General features: G+C 48.7%; 1 protein-coding gene across 7 annotated transcripts in view; it reads left to right on the plus strand.

Annotated features, from left to right (window-relative positions):
- The first annotated feature begins 2,279 nt into the window (after window positions 1-2,279).
- Window positions 2,280-14,448, plus strand: part of PROM1 (prominin 1) — a 134,594-nt gene continuing 122,425 nt past the window's right edge. For 3 of the 7 annotated variants that reach the window (XM_059165080.1, XM_059165134.1, XM_059165126.1), the window contains exons 1-2: window positions 2,280-2,491; window positions 6,911-7,013. The gene's annotated coding sequence lies outside the window, so the exon portion shown is untranslated. Of the gene's footprint in view, window positions 2,492-6,910; window positions 7,014-11,343; window positions 11,481-14,448 lie in introns of those variants that run through there. The other 4 variants (XM_059165090.1, XM_059165078.1, XM_059165082.1 and 1 more) reach the window with 4 other exon arrangements.

Genomic DNA, 14,448 nt, shown 5'->3' on the forward strand with positions numbered 1-14,448 from the left:
TAACTTGGGCTCCCTGACCCTCAGTTTCTTCCTCTGCAGATACGACAACCCCCACATCACTAAGTTGGGAAAAACCCAATAGTAGCTGATGTGTCTGTGTTGATGGAGCATTCATTCTGTGGTTCACCCCATTTTCAGCACTTCACAGGTATTATTCTCCCATTTCTCCTCTCAGTAAACCCATGAAGCAGGTACTATTACATGGGCATTTTGCAGGTGAAGGAATGATACAGGTTAAGAATCCAGCACACAACTGGGAAGTGGCTCAGATGCTCGTCCACATCGGCAGAGGGGTGAAATCAGAGGTTTTTCCCTGAGATGTTAGCAGAGATTGGGAGGCATGGGACTAGGAGAGATTTCAGTTTCCGCATTGGGCTTTTGTCCATTTCCAGATTTTCCACCAAGACATTGCAACTTTATCACACACAGACAAGTCTCAACAAAGGTGAAAATATATCAAAACGAAAACCACAGCCCCACCCTTCTCAAGCTGATGCTTGGTGGGTCTTTGTAGGACACCAAGTAGGGGGAGTATCCAGGATAGGTAAGTGCAGGGAGACAGAGGCAGCCTAGGGGTTGCCAGGACATGAGGGAGTTCGAGAGAGTGGTGCAGGGGCTGGGAATGGGGAGCTACTGCTTACAGAGAACCGTGCTTTGTTTTGAGAGTGCTAAATACCCTTCATGTAATTGTACACTTTAAAATGGTTAGTTTTATGTTCTATGAACTTAACCTCAATTTTTAAAAAAAGGGTGGGGCACCTGGGTGGCTCAGTGGGTTAAGCCTCTGCCTTTGGCTCAGGTCATAATCTCAGGGTCCTGGGATCGAGTCCCACATCAGGCTCTCTGCTCAACAGAGCTTGCTGAGGCTCTGAGGGAGCCTGCTTCTCCCTCTCTCTCTCTGTCTGCCTCTCTGCCTACTTGTGATCTCTGTAAAAAAAAAAAAAAAAAAAAAAAAAAGGAGCGTGGGATCATACCTGTAGCTCATTCGTGTCTAGTAGCCGGATCTGCTAGAGTGACCATCCCTCCTGCCCCTCTCAGGGCAGGAGCTTCCATTAAGAATCCCTCCTCCTGAGGGTTTTTGGACCCCTTGGGGAGAGGCCAGCACCTTGTTGTGGGCCCCACTGCTCCCTGCAGAGAAAGAGGTATTTATCAGGCCCCTTAGAGCCTGGAGAGTCTTTTCTAGATGACAACCTTGTCCTTCCTACTTTGTTCTGCTCCACAGTGTCCTCTGCACTGGTCCTGTTATGGTCCCTCAGGGCCCAGCAGTGTGGGGAAGTGTGGGGGCTGATTGAATGTTGGCCCCTGTTCTGGAACTAATCATTGTTCTTTACCCGTGATGTCATCATTTGAGGTAAATCTCCCCCACCCATAAGCACCCTCTGTCCTTTGAATCTGACCCCCTGAATCTCTCTAAGCACAAAACTAGGAAGTCGATTTCACAGGGTTAACAAGATAGAAATGGGGTAGTAGGATTTGGTGACCCCCAAGCAATCTTACAGCCTGGACTTTTCTCCTTCCTCTGCTGCCTCTTGGAAGATGGTTCCACAAAAGCCAGCCAGGTATGGTGGTCACTCTGGACTTGCTTTGTAGTCTGGGAGCCTCGGTGACCAGACCATCTGATTCCTGATTGGGGCAACAACTGGGCAACCAAGTTGGTGAGGCAGCCCTGAAGGAGAGAGGGCTCAGAGGGGCCAATCCAGACAGTTTACAAGGTCTGACTGTGTTTACATTTGTCCCTTCTTCCCTCGTACTAATAGCAAGTGCTCAGTAATGATCTCCTGATTAATTCTATGGAGAGACGACACAAGCTTGACTCTCAGCTCTATCACTAACTTGCTTTCCATCAGAGCAGCCTGTGTCCCCCCCCCCCCCCGGCCCCCGGTGTGGACAGGCTGAGATGGGTGAATGGCTGACAGACCCCTTGGAGGACTTCAGTTAACTCAGAGACTCAATGGGACAATGCCAGTGTGGGAAAGGGGACAGCCACCCAGAGCCACGCATTTTCTCTTTCAAAAACTTCCTGCAACCACCTTATTTACTTTCCCAAAGGTAAACACCCCGGTTTAAGATAAGGAAATGTACTGTTGGGCCTTTCTTCCTTCTGGCTGCTGGGAATCAGAATGCTTCAGAGAGGGAGGAGAGAATGAGAAGCACTGTCCCTCCCTCCCTGGCATCCAGGGAGATGACTGTCACCATTGCTACCTAACCACAGAAGGGCAGCGAGTAGTCATAATTACAGACAGAACCCTCTGTGCTTACAGCGTGAAGGTGCTGCCTGTTCCGGGTGTGGGGAAACCCCAGAGCTCCTGAAGGCCCCACTGCCCCAAGAAGAGGAGCTCGGTACCATGGGAGAGGCTTGTCCAGATGTCCTCGAAAGATCTGTGAGAGCACAAGTCATGCTGGATTAGGACTCATGCTAAAGATCTCATCTTAACTAATTACCTCTGCAAAGATCTTACCTCCTTATAAGGTCACAGTGTGAGGTACTAAGGTAAGGGCTCCAACATGGATTTTGGGGGGGACACATTTTAACCCATAACAGGGGGGCTATAGTAGTGACCAGAGATCAGGGATAAGGAGTGCTCATAAATGTGTTCCCTTTATGGAAAGAGGGAGCCTTGCTCTCAGGGTCATATCTAATGTCCTCATCTTGCTTGGGCAGTAGAAGAGTCTTACAGGACTCTTACTGGGTGGTTTCCTACCATATTCCAGATGATCCCATGTACACTCTCAGATGGACCTGTGCTGCCAGCTCAGCATAAAATGCCATAATGGTCCAGAAACCAGGTTCCGTGGGTTCTTCCAGACCTGGTTTCCTCTTCCTTGAGCTTCAGGCCTCTTGGCTTACCAAGCTGTCCAGTGTGGTAGCCAAAACCCCCGGCCCAGAAGCAGAGTGCTCTGCCTTCCAGTGGCCCCCTCTATTCCTCAGCCATGGCATTTTGCCAAGTCTCTTCCCCGAGGGAATCAAGAAAATGAATCTTTGCATCTGGAGTATAGTATAATCTTGAATTCAGTCTGTCAAGGTCACGTATGCAATATCGCTCTACACACCTGTGCTACAAGGCAAGTTTTTTTCTTTTCTTCTTCCGGACAGCTTATCCAGGCCCCATTCCTTTTGTGTTCGAATTTGGACCACTTCTCTGTACCATTTATTTTAGTACATATCCTGCAAACAGAGTAAAAGTTCCTCAGCCCAAAGCACAATGGGTAAAAGGAGGCATGTCCTCACCCTGAAAGCAGCAGGTCGTGAGGACCTCCCCAGTAAACCCACCACAACCGCTGGGCCAAAGATCTAGCTTCTGCCCAGGGAGGCCTGAGTCTCACAGGCAGAGTGTGGGGCAAGAAGGCATCCCTCCAGGCTTCCTGGTTCCCCCTGTGGTGGGCTGGTGGGCAGAGATGACCAGGGGGGAGTTCCTGCTGCAAGCAGTTCAGGGGCAGACTGAGTCCAGGGGCACCAGGTAGGGCTGTGAGGAACCCTCCCATGGGAATATATGAGACCTCTGAATGACACTGAAAGGACAGTGTTCTGATGTGTCTAAGCCGGGGTTGCAAGCCCCTGGGGGTGCTGAGCAGGGTCTCTCAGATGGGAGTGGACACTCTCAGTGTCAATCAGGTGGGAAGAGAAGGACGCTGGGACAGGAAGTAGCTTGGAAGGTGGGCCTTAAACTGGTGAGGTGTTGCCATCTTCTTCTCTGTGGGCCCCCCTGTGGGGACTTGGACCCTGGGGGTAGGAAGGAGGGGTGCCAAGTGCTGGATGGTGGCCACGGCTGCCTGGGAACACATTGAGCCCACCAGGGGATAGCGTGGGTGGCCTTGAGGGTTCTGGAAGCAGTCTTGTTGGTGACAGTTGTCAGTCATTCTGTTTATGTCCCTTCGATGCTCCCAAGATTCCCTATAAAGTCTTGCTAAACAGTCCAGCACAGTCTCAGCTGGGCTGGGACAAATTGAGGGAAAGTTCTATGTCCAGGGTTGGGTCGGAGAGAGTAAAGAATGGGCAGGGTCTTGGACGTCAGGGGTGTGATGACACCAGGGAGACCCTGGAAGGAAAGGCGAGTCTCAGGGGTGAGACTATCATAGCCCTCCCATGGTGGACCACCTTCCCCCTGCTACCAGCCCTGGAGAACAAAAGTGAGGATTTGATGAGGACACTGGTGGGGAAGGCACCCTTCTCCATGGGCTTCCTTTCCCAAGACTGGTCTCCAGGACTGTGTGCTATGGCCACATCTGGGTCGGGGTCCTGTCAGGGCAGAGGGAATCAGCAGGGGCCAAGAGAATCTGTCTAGGAGGACCAAGTTCAGAGCAGGATCAGGGACAAGTTTGAGTCTGAGTTTAGAAACCTTCCTCTGTATCTTCAAACCTCTTTGGCCCCATTTCTAGTACTGCATAGAAATCATCCAGGCTCTTTACTGTTCCATTAGCACCTGAAGCAACTCCATATCTGGGCCTTTGCACCTGCTATATTTCTGCCAGAAACCCTCTTCTCACAGATATGCACTTCAGTCTTGACTCACATATCACCTCAGAGAAATGTCTCTGAGCACTCCATGGAAAACAGTAACTTTTGTCTCTCTCTACTTTTGTCTTACTTCACAGCACTACTTGCCTAAAATTAAATTCTACAGTACATATATTTGTTTATCTGACTGCTGTCCCTTTGATCTGGTACAATGTAAACCCCAGCAAGGCAAGAAATGTGTGTTTGCTCACCATTCACTCCCAAGGGCCTCAGACAGGCCAATAAATACTCACTTAGTCAATGATTAATGGTGATTAATGTCTGTTGAGCTTCGACTAGAGTTCCAAGACTTGCTTTTAGGGAGTGTCAGGCCCCTTCAAGGGACGGGAACATGGCAGAGACAATTCTAACAACACAGTTCTTTCCACTGAGCTATTAGACATGGCGTCCACACCTGTCTATCCACTGCCCCTTCTCCCCTGAGGAGACCCAGAACTCTGCAGGACTCTCCCCCACGCCACACATGCTTCTCCAGCCATGACTTTGCTTCTACTATGATGCCTCACAGTGTTCTTTCTCTGTTCCCTCCTTCCAAAACCTGGCTTCTCCTTCAGATCAGAACTACCCATCCTTCAAGGACTAGCTTGAGGCTCTTGAAGCTTGTTGTAAAATCACACCAGGTAACACGAATATTCCTTTCCCTTAGAACCAAGACTCTTTCTTTACACTGCAGTCAAAGCAATTTTCACAGTCTGGAGTAATTGAAATAAAATTGAATAGAGTTGACATTATTCTCTGAAAATTGTCTGGGGGGAAAGAAGTATATTTAAATACGCACTGTGCTAATAAATGCCATCACATACTTTATTTTCTAAAGTATTTATTTCCAAAACACAGCAGTCTTACTGCATAGAGGTATTACCATTTCTGTTTTATAAATGAGGGTCAGAGACATTGTGTGAGCTGCCCTGGGTCACACAGCTAGTAAGATACAGAACCAGGGTTTAAAGTCAAGAAAATAAATAAAATAAAATAAAATAAATAAACTAAAAAATAAATAAAGTCAAGAAGATAAGCAAAATCTCTACTTATATAAAGACAAAATGGCTTATAGTCAGTTAAATTATTTTAAACCTTATACATTCATAGAATTCCAGGAGATGACCTCACTAGACATAAATAGGCATGGATTTGTAAACCTGATTATAATATGCCAAAAGTAAATAAAAACAGTATAGCCTTTTTTCACAAGGATGAAAATAACTTTATATTGTATTCTTTTTGTGCAGGGGACTCTGAACTACATGGGCACCTGCCTGAGACAAATCAAAACAATTGGCTACAATGAGGTCCCATAAATTTAATTCGCATTTTTCCAGAGGCCAGAACAACTCCTGTAGCTCAGCTAGGGCTTAAAAAGGCAAGAGAGGTATTTATAGCAACAATAACAGCTGATTGTAAGAATTTGTTTGCCAATTAAATTTATTCTAGGAAATCTTATAATTACCGAGTTCTGTAGCTAGCACATTGGGCTCATCAGCTGAAACCACCGTTTAAAATGGGTATTTTTAAAACCCCCACTGAAGCTAAGAATAGAAAAATTAGAGAATTGCCCTGGAGTGTTATCTCGGGGCAAATTTAGCTCACTGAATTTAGCTCAGTCCCTGAAGAAATAAGACTTTACAGTTGATTACATGAAATTAAAAAAAAAAAAAAACTATCCATAAAAATCATGTTTCCAAATAATGCACTCTGCTGTTTATTGGAACTTACCAGAATGTGACAATTGTCCTTTAAAGCATTTCTATGAACTTCTTAAATGAAATACTTCCAGAGTGAACGGTAATGCTTTTCTAAACTTTCACTTTTTTTTCCAGAAAAGTTGGTTACCAAAATATACCCCCTGCAAACTTGAACAACAACAAAAATAACTTTAAGAACCTAAAAAAATGGGACGCCTGGGTTGCTCAATTGGTTAAGCCACTGCCTTCAGCTCAGGTCATGATCCCGGGGTCCTAGGATGGAGTCCTGAGTCCTTGCTTGGCAGGGAACCTGCTTCTCTCTCTGCCTGCCACTCTTTCTGCTTGTGTGCACTCTTTCTCTCTCTCTCTGACAAATAAATAAGTAAAATCTTTAAAAAAAAAAACCTTAAAAAATATAAAAAGAAGTGTTGAAGATAGATAGTCTTATACAATTACAGTGATTTTTTTTTTTCCCTTCAAAGAAAGCTTTCTTCTTCTAATGATAAAGGTCCACATGTTTCTTTAATAGAAAGTCTGGAAAAATGAAAAAAAAGAACAGGAAAGGAAAAGACTTTTGCCCCACTGCTCCTGGGATAATCATGGCTAACATGTTGGTGTATTTCTTTTTGCTCTGCTTTGTTTTTTTAAGCTTGGTTTGTATTCTTTCTGTGCTTGCTGTTTTTTAATCTGCCCCTTGTTTTGTCCGGAACAGTACTGGTGACCCGGCAGGAGGTCCTGGGGCAATCGGAGGCTGAGCTGTCATCCCCGCAATGATCATACATGAGTTCGTTCTCATCTCCAGGACGTTTATACAGGTGGGTTCTGAGAACCGAAAAAAGCAACAAACTCTCTTTCCACCATGGAAACACACAGACATCCACAACACCTTGCAACCAAGTTCAGTTCTCGAGTCCAAACTCCCTAGCCAGCCCAGAGGGCAAGCCTCAACCCTCCTGAAGCAGGTGGATTTAAAGGCCACCTGGCAGCTTACAGCTCTGCTTTCTTGAAGAGGATTTCACAACCTCCATTTATTCGTTTACACCTCTGTGAGGTCTGAGCAAGAAGCAAGGAGGGGAGAGCCTCCCGGGGATATTGCCTGGGCCCTTCCTGCAGAGGGCTTTGCCATCTCTGTGAACCTTGCCATTAGGTTAGGGTGGGGAGATTTCTGCACATGATCCCAAGTCCACAGTGCTGGAGTCACAGTTCATTTGTGTCAGGGTCAGAGAAAAGAAGCCATCAGTCAAGGCTTGAGGGAAGGGTTTGGTTTTTTTCTGCACCTGCAAAATAGTACCAATTCATTGTGTGCCCTGGCGTACACCTGACACCAGTTGGGCGTGATGGCCACACCAGGCTCTGACCACACAGGGTCCGGGGGCAGCAGAACAATGAGTAGTTTTGAGTTGCCAAACTCCAGACTCCCTCAGCAGCATGAGTAGTAACTGTGGCACACTGCCTATCCCCCTCTAGGAACACAGCCAAGCCAGCACCTGGCAGCACGGATCAGGTGCGACAGTCGGGGACAGAGCCTGGTGCAGATGGGCAGGGCAAAGGGCCTAGGGGCAACTGGTGGCCCAGGGGTTGTAGGCCTCCCTGGGAAGGACTTCAAATTGGGAGTCCGGAAGCTTCCACTTGCTAAGTACTTAACGCCCTCGGTACTACGTATACAGTAATTCTGCTATTTAAGCATCTCATTAACCATGCAGTATTATGGTATTATCCCATCATTTACACACAAATACCATGCATTGGTAGCTCTGTACCAGACCCTGGGGAGATGGCAGCAAACAGACACTGAACTCCCCACCCCATGGTGCTGGCCCTCTAATGGGAGAATACAAGAGAGAATTGCATACACAAATGTATGAGATAGCAGGTTCGAGTTGTCCAGAGAGGGGCGTGGTCAGAGAAGGCCTGGGAAACGCAGGGGTTTTGAGGGCCGAGCCTCCTGGAGGGCCAAGAGGCCTGGGTCAGGGCACAGCTTGAAGGGAAGCAACAGGGAGGCCTGGGGATGGAGGCCAGAGGATCATAGGCAATGCTGGCTACTTTGGACAGCGTTTGGCTACTTTGGCTACACTGGAAGCAGGAGGCGGGGAGACAGCACAACCCCCACCACAGTTTCTGCACACAATGAGGCCTGCTGGGAGAACAGAACATAAAAGGGAAACTACAGAAGTATTAAAGAACAGGAAGAATGGGAAAATGGGCAGGAAGGAGGAAAGGAAGAGGTGGTCTGAACTTAGCAAGGTAAATTAAGGTCCACGGTTCCTGAGGGACTGAACATACAGAGCCGAGAACGTCCCGGAGATGGGGTACCACCATCTTGAGCTCTGGTCAAGATGGGGACTACCAGCGATTTTTGAGCAAAAGAGTGACAGGATCTGGCTTCCATTCTGAGAGCTTTGGTCTGCCTCTGAGGTGAAGAATTAGTGGGCAAGAGGGAGAGCAGGAGGCAAGTTATGACCCTGCATTTATAGACGAAGATTCGGAGGCTCAGGAACATGCCTCCAAAACCTGATGGCATAGGACCGTCCGGAATCTTTGAGTGACCTCCCTCTGCCTTTAGAATAGAGCACATGTGCACAGATGAGATCTTGCATGGTCTGCACCAGCCTCCCTCCCCCGTTCCCTGGGGGACCACCGCCTTTAGACTGGTCTCTCTCTGACTCCTCAAGAGGCCTTGGTTCAGGTCCTTACCTGTCTTTTTACTTCTTCCTCAGTACCTGCAGTGCCCTCCTCCACTTGCTCCCCTGGCAAAGTCCTAGTCATCCTCTGAGCCCTTAACCAGCTTTTCTCAGGGAAGCCTATCTTGTCCCTGCAGACCAAGCCAGGTGGGCTGGGTTCCTCTGCAGGGCCCCCTCCACTCTGGCTGCCGTCCTTACCTTTGAGAGCTCTTTGTTGGTCTCTGCTCCACGCTCTGGATTACCCAAGGGCAGGTTGATTCTCTCTCATTCACCCATCAGCATATAAGTCAGGGACATGATTGGGCACTAGTACAGATGCCTGAGTTGAATAGAAAACTCGCTCAAGATCATACAGATAGTAAGCAGGAAGATCAGGGTTCAAATTTCTCTCTGACTTCCTCGTCGCCTCAGAACTTGAACTCAAGTCTTGGTTTACATAGGCCCAGCTCCTGCAAGCTCATGAATGAGCCATTTCATTTTTCCAGACCTTGAGTTTTCCAACATTAAAAAGAGAGCATCAGACATTGAGCCAGACTTTCCACACTACGTGCCCAGTGGGTACTCCCCAAATCCCTCTGACCACTAGAAACTCCTAGGCCCTGGACACTTCCTACGAGTGCTGAATCCTGGTCCCACACCCATCCTTTAGAATAACAACTCTAAGATTGATTTGGGATCCTGGTTCTGTGTGTTTGTAGTTTAATCAAGAACCCCAAGAGATTCTTGTCACCAAATAAGTTTTGGAAACACATTTCAATGAGACAGCTTCTCAAAGAGGTTCCCAAAAGTAAAAGGTCGAAGAGGACATAAAAACATGATGACAATGACTGTTTCAACTATAATGACAGTTCCTTCTCAAATGTCTCCTCTCTTTTATAAAAAGAAACTGCAACTGAAGCCGCGTATTTATTTACCTGAATTATTTTGGGGGCCTAACGGAAGGTTCCTGAATTTCCACCAAGAGTGTAATTTCCTGGATAACCCTAAATAGCACTTCTTTGAGGAGCGTCAGGCAACTCTGAATGAAGGAATCCTCCCAAGGAGCATGCGCCAAGGCGGGAGCGGGGGTGAGGGGAGGCACTCTCACTGGCCCTGAAGGAAGCAGCAGAAGCCCAGAGCAGTTAACCTACCTACCTGCAAGCACACAGTGGGCAGGCAGCAAAGATGGAGCCCAACCCAGCTCTCTGAGCCTCTGACCGGGGAGCTTGACACAGAAAACTGGGCTATTCACCCTTCAGAGCAACGGGTGCCCCAGAAACCTCACCTTGGTGATGATGAACTGTGAGGGAACAGGGTGCATAGTAGGCACTCAATGGCCAGGGGTTCACTGATGGCCCAACCCCGCCCTCTTACCATCCTGAGCTAGAAACAGGGCACTCTTCAGATGATTACATTCTCTGCCATGTTGGAGTCAATCTGTGTAATACCCGGGACGAGCTCCCACTGATCAAACAGATGTATGCTCAATGACTAAAAAAGTAATCAGTGCGGGTTACAGGGAAGCAGACTGATTCTCACTCTGCCATTTCCTTACCTCTCAAAACCTGCTTTCCAATCCTCTGGAAAATGGGGATGATGCCTCCATCAGTGGGTCATTAGTGAGTATTTGTGAGACCCCCGCATAGCACCTGGCACAGAATCAGTCAGCATTGACTACAGGAAAGGACAAATGAAGGAAGGGACGTGGTTCCTTCTGCTCTGGATTTGGAATTTGTCCCCCTTCATCCCAGCCTCTGGCCCTCTGTCACAAGTGTGCGACAACGGTAGCTGGACCTTTCCTGAATGAATTCTGTGGCTGGAGGGGAGAACGGAAGTTCAAACACGCTAGGTGAATGAAGGCAGACATGAGTGGCAAATAAAGAAGCCCCCACAGAACCCACCATCTGCCTCTGAGTGTGGCATGTTTGCGTTTTATTAGTTATGAGAAAGTTTGGCTACAAGGAATAGAGGAAACTAAAATAACAATGACTTAATCCTTAGAGAGATTTCTTTGTCAGCCATGATCCCAATGGCAGAGGAAAGCCAGTGCAGGGCTGGAGTGGTGCTCCACTGTTCCTTCTATGTTGTTGCTGGGCTATGTGTGGCTTCTTTATTTTCAAGGTCAACTCATGGCCCAAGATGGCTGCTGGATTCCAGCCACCAGTGCAAATTCTGGTCAGCCGGTATAAGGAAGAAACGAAAGAGGTAACTTCTCCTTCTGTGATGGTTAATTATAGGTGTCAATCTGACTAGCCACCAGTGCCCAGATTAAATATTGTTTCTGGGTGTGTCTATGAGAGTGTTTCCAGATGAGATTAGCATTTGAATCAGTGGACTCACTAAAGGAACATGCCCTCCACAATGTGGTTAAGCATTGGCCAATCTGTCAAGAGCCAGAATAGAACAAAAGGCCCAGGAAGAAGGAATTCTCTTCTTTTTTCCCCGCCCCCGCTTGAGCTGGGGTATTTTATTTCATCTTCTTCTGCTCTTGGACTGGGATTTGCATCATTGGTCCCTCTGGTTCTCAGGCCTGCAGATACCAGCCTGAACTACACCACTGGCTTTCCTGGGACTGCAGCTTGCAGGCTGCAGATCGTGGGACTCCTTGGTCTACACAACCACGTGAGTCAATTCCTGCTAATACCTCTCCATATAGATATCCTATTGGTTTTTTTCTCTGGAAACATCCTCTAAGGACCTTTTCCTGAGAATACACACATCATTCCTACATAATTCTGCTTGGTCATAATTAGTCATATGAGCATGCTGGCTCCAAGGATGGCTGGGAAATGTATTCTTACTTGGAGAGGTCATGCGTGCAGCTCAGTTCAACATCTCTGGGTGCAAGAAGAGGACAATGGAGCAGTCTGGGCTACATCTTTATGATTTGCAGGCTTCCTGAATACTCATCAAGACCAGGGCTATTCTTAGGCCCTCCTTTTTAAAATGTTGTGTTGGGGTAGAGAATAGGATGCTTTTTCTTAAGTGGTACTCATATTCAATAATCTACCCCATGTAACTGACATCAGGCATTGTCTGTCCTTGAAACTGGTCTTGGGAGCCTGGGCAGCAAACTCAAGGGTCCCCATGCATCACAGGCAGAAAACCATGTTCCCAGACAGGAAGTCCTTCCAGAGAGGGCTTCTGGTAACAAAGCTGTGAACAGGATTTTATTGGGGACAGGGGGGCGACTAGCTTTGTAAGATACACAGCCCTGTCTTGCTCTGTGTTATGGATGAGAAATTAGGGCTCAGAGAAAGCAAATCACTTGTGCTGAGTCATGGAGCCAGTGGGCCCAAGCCCCACACCTTTCCATTGCCATGCTGCCCCCTATTCCACAATGAAGGGGCCCACGGAGGTCTTTCCTCAATATCATCTTGTCCCCTACTGTGAGAGTGAAAGAAAGACCCTGAACTGAAGAATCCAGGACCCTCGGTACCCATCTTCTATTAATTCTCTAGTTCTCGTCTCCTGATTCCTGCTGCTTCAGCATCAGCCCCGGGACACGTGAGGGGCATCCAAGGAAAGCAGAGTTGGAGGGAGATCTGAGGGGCGCTGTGCAGGAAGGGAGGGCAAGGCGCCACACGGAAGTCTGCAGGCCCCTGCTGGGCAGTGTTCCAGCATCTCTCAGGAGAATGGCCGCAATCACCGATTGGGGCATTTTGGAGGCAGATATAAATGGGTATTGTGCCTGGAACTCCAGGGCATGTTAAGGCAAACCTCAAGGGGCTGGAAGGCCCAGGTTTATTCAGTGGGTTTAGTGAGAGAGCCCAGGTCCAGCTCTCAGCGATATGTGGGCCAGAGTTGGAGGATCAGTGGGCCGGGAGCTCTCTGGGAGTCCTGTCTTTACTTCCTCTATCCTGAGCAAAGCGGGTGCCCAGGAGCTTAGAGACCCTGGAGTGAAGCATCTCCCGAGGTCTCCTGATTGACAGGAATGGTTCTGCCGCAATGTTGGTCTCCACAGTTTCAGTTGAATCTGAAGTCAGAGGCCCAGGAATTCTTTCAAGCACATCTGGGAAACAGGAGTAGTGGAACCCAAGCACGGTGTTGGTCCTGAGAGGAGGGAGGGCATGCTTGGTGTGTTTCAAGTACTTCCTTTCTTCCTCCTGCCTGAAAAGACGGAGACATCTGTGTCCCGGGCAAAGCAGTGGTTCTGAGTCAGCCGTGACATTGAATCACTCACCCCCCCCCACTGACCGACACCATGACATCAGGGTAGACCCCAGCCAGCACACAGCAGGTGCTCAGCACACAGGTGCTGAGGAATAATATACGTCAGCCCGTGCAAGCTCTTGGTACGTATTAACTCTGTGAGCCCTCACAGTCTGACGCCGTGTGAAGTGCTGGTATTAGCCATGACTCAGACCTGGAAGCTCCAGCCCAGAGGGATCCATGGCGTCCAAGGGATGTGGGCAGTAAATACACAGTGGTCTGCTTCCAAAACCCCGGCATTGAACCCTTGTGATTTAAAAGGCCTGACGCATAATCTCAGAGACTCCGGTGTCCTCCTCTGCGGTGGCTGCTGCGGCTGGAGGCATTGGCAGGACTGGGAAGGGATGCGTGCAGGCTGGCTGGGGAAGTGGTAGACACGTCCTTGGAGGCAATGGCTGGAGGTTCGAGACCTCATACTCCCAGGAGGAAACTCAAACTTGCGGCAGGAATTGATGAGAGATGAGCCAGACAGAGCAGCAGTCCCAGACAGGGATTGGAGTGCTGGTTCTGCAATCCTCCTTGTCATTTGGTCCTAGCCAGTGTCTTGAGGCCCCACGTCTGTCATCTCTGGAGAGGGGCGGTGATGGGCAAAAACAAAAGGAGCATTTCCCCAATTGTCCTCAGGAGAAAGTTGGGCAGTGCTAGCTTGGGGTCCCTTCCACAGAAGGTCGCATCAAGAACAGAGGTGCCCCCAAGTCCCTGGATACCTTAAAAGGTATAGACAGTCCTCCTGGAAACCAGGAAATGGCAGTGATGGAGGTGAGGCAGGCAGCTCCCAGCCTGCCCAGCCTCCCTGAGAGCAGAAGGGCAGGGACTGCAACCCCCAGGTGCTGCCCAGACTTGGGCTCCCGGCTCTCTGACCACAGCGTGGGCCTCACGGGGCACCAGAGACACACAGCAGGGTATCACGAGCACCTAGTGAGACCCCTAGGCCCCCCCCTTTTTAAGATTTATTTATTTATTTATTTATTTATTTGTCAGAGAGTGCAAGCACACACAGGGAGAGCAGGAGGCAGAGAGACAAGCTGACCTCCCACTGAGCAAGAAGCCCGATGCAGGGCTCTATCTCAGAGACCTGGAATCGTGACCTGTGCCGGAGGCAGGTGTTAAAACCAACTGAGCCGCCCAGGCGTCCTGTGGTCCAGCCCTTTAACAGAGGCTATCACCAGGATGAAAGGGATGCTCCCCAAATGTCTCAATGACTCAGGGGTCGGGGGAGGGCATGCTGGACAAAAGGAGAAAGAGGAAGAGGCAGAGATCACAAACCTGGGGTTTCAGGTGGAGAAAGAGGAGGGCAGAGCACCCCAAGAATAACACGGAGATGCAGCCTCCAAGAGGAAGCCCAGAGGAAGTATTTGTGAGCACCAACCGTGTCCTT

Source organism: Mustela lutreola, chromosome 1 (assembly GCF_030435805.1).
Source record: "Mustela lutreola isolate mMusLut2 chromosome 1, mMusLut2.pri, whole genome shotgun sequence".
Lineage (NCBI taxonomy): Eukaryota > Metazoa > Chordata > Mammalia > Carnivora > Mustelidae > Mustela > Mustela lutreola.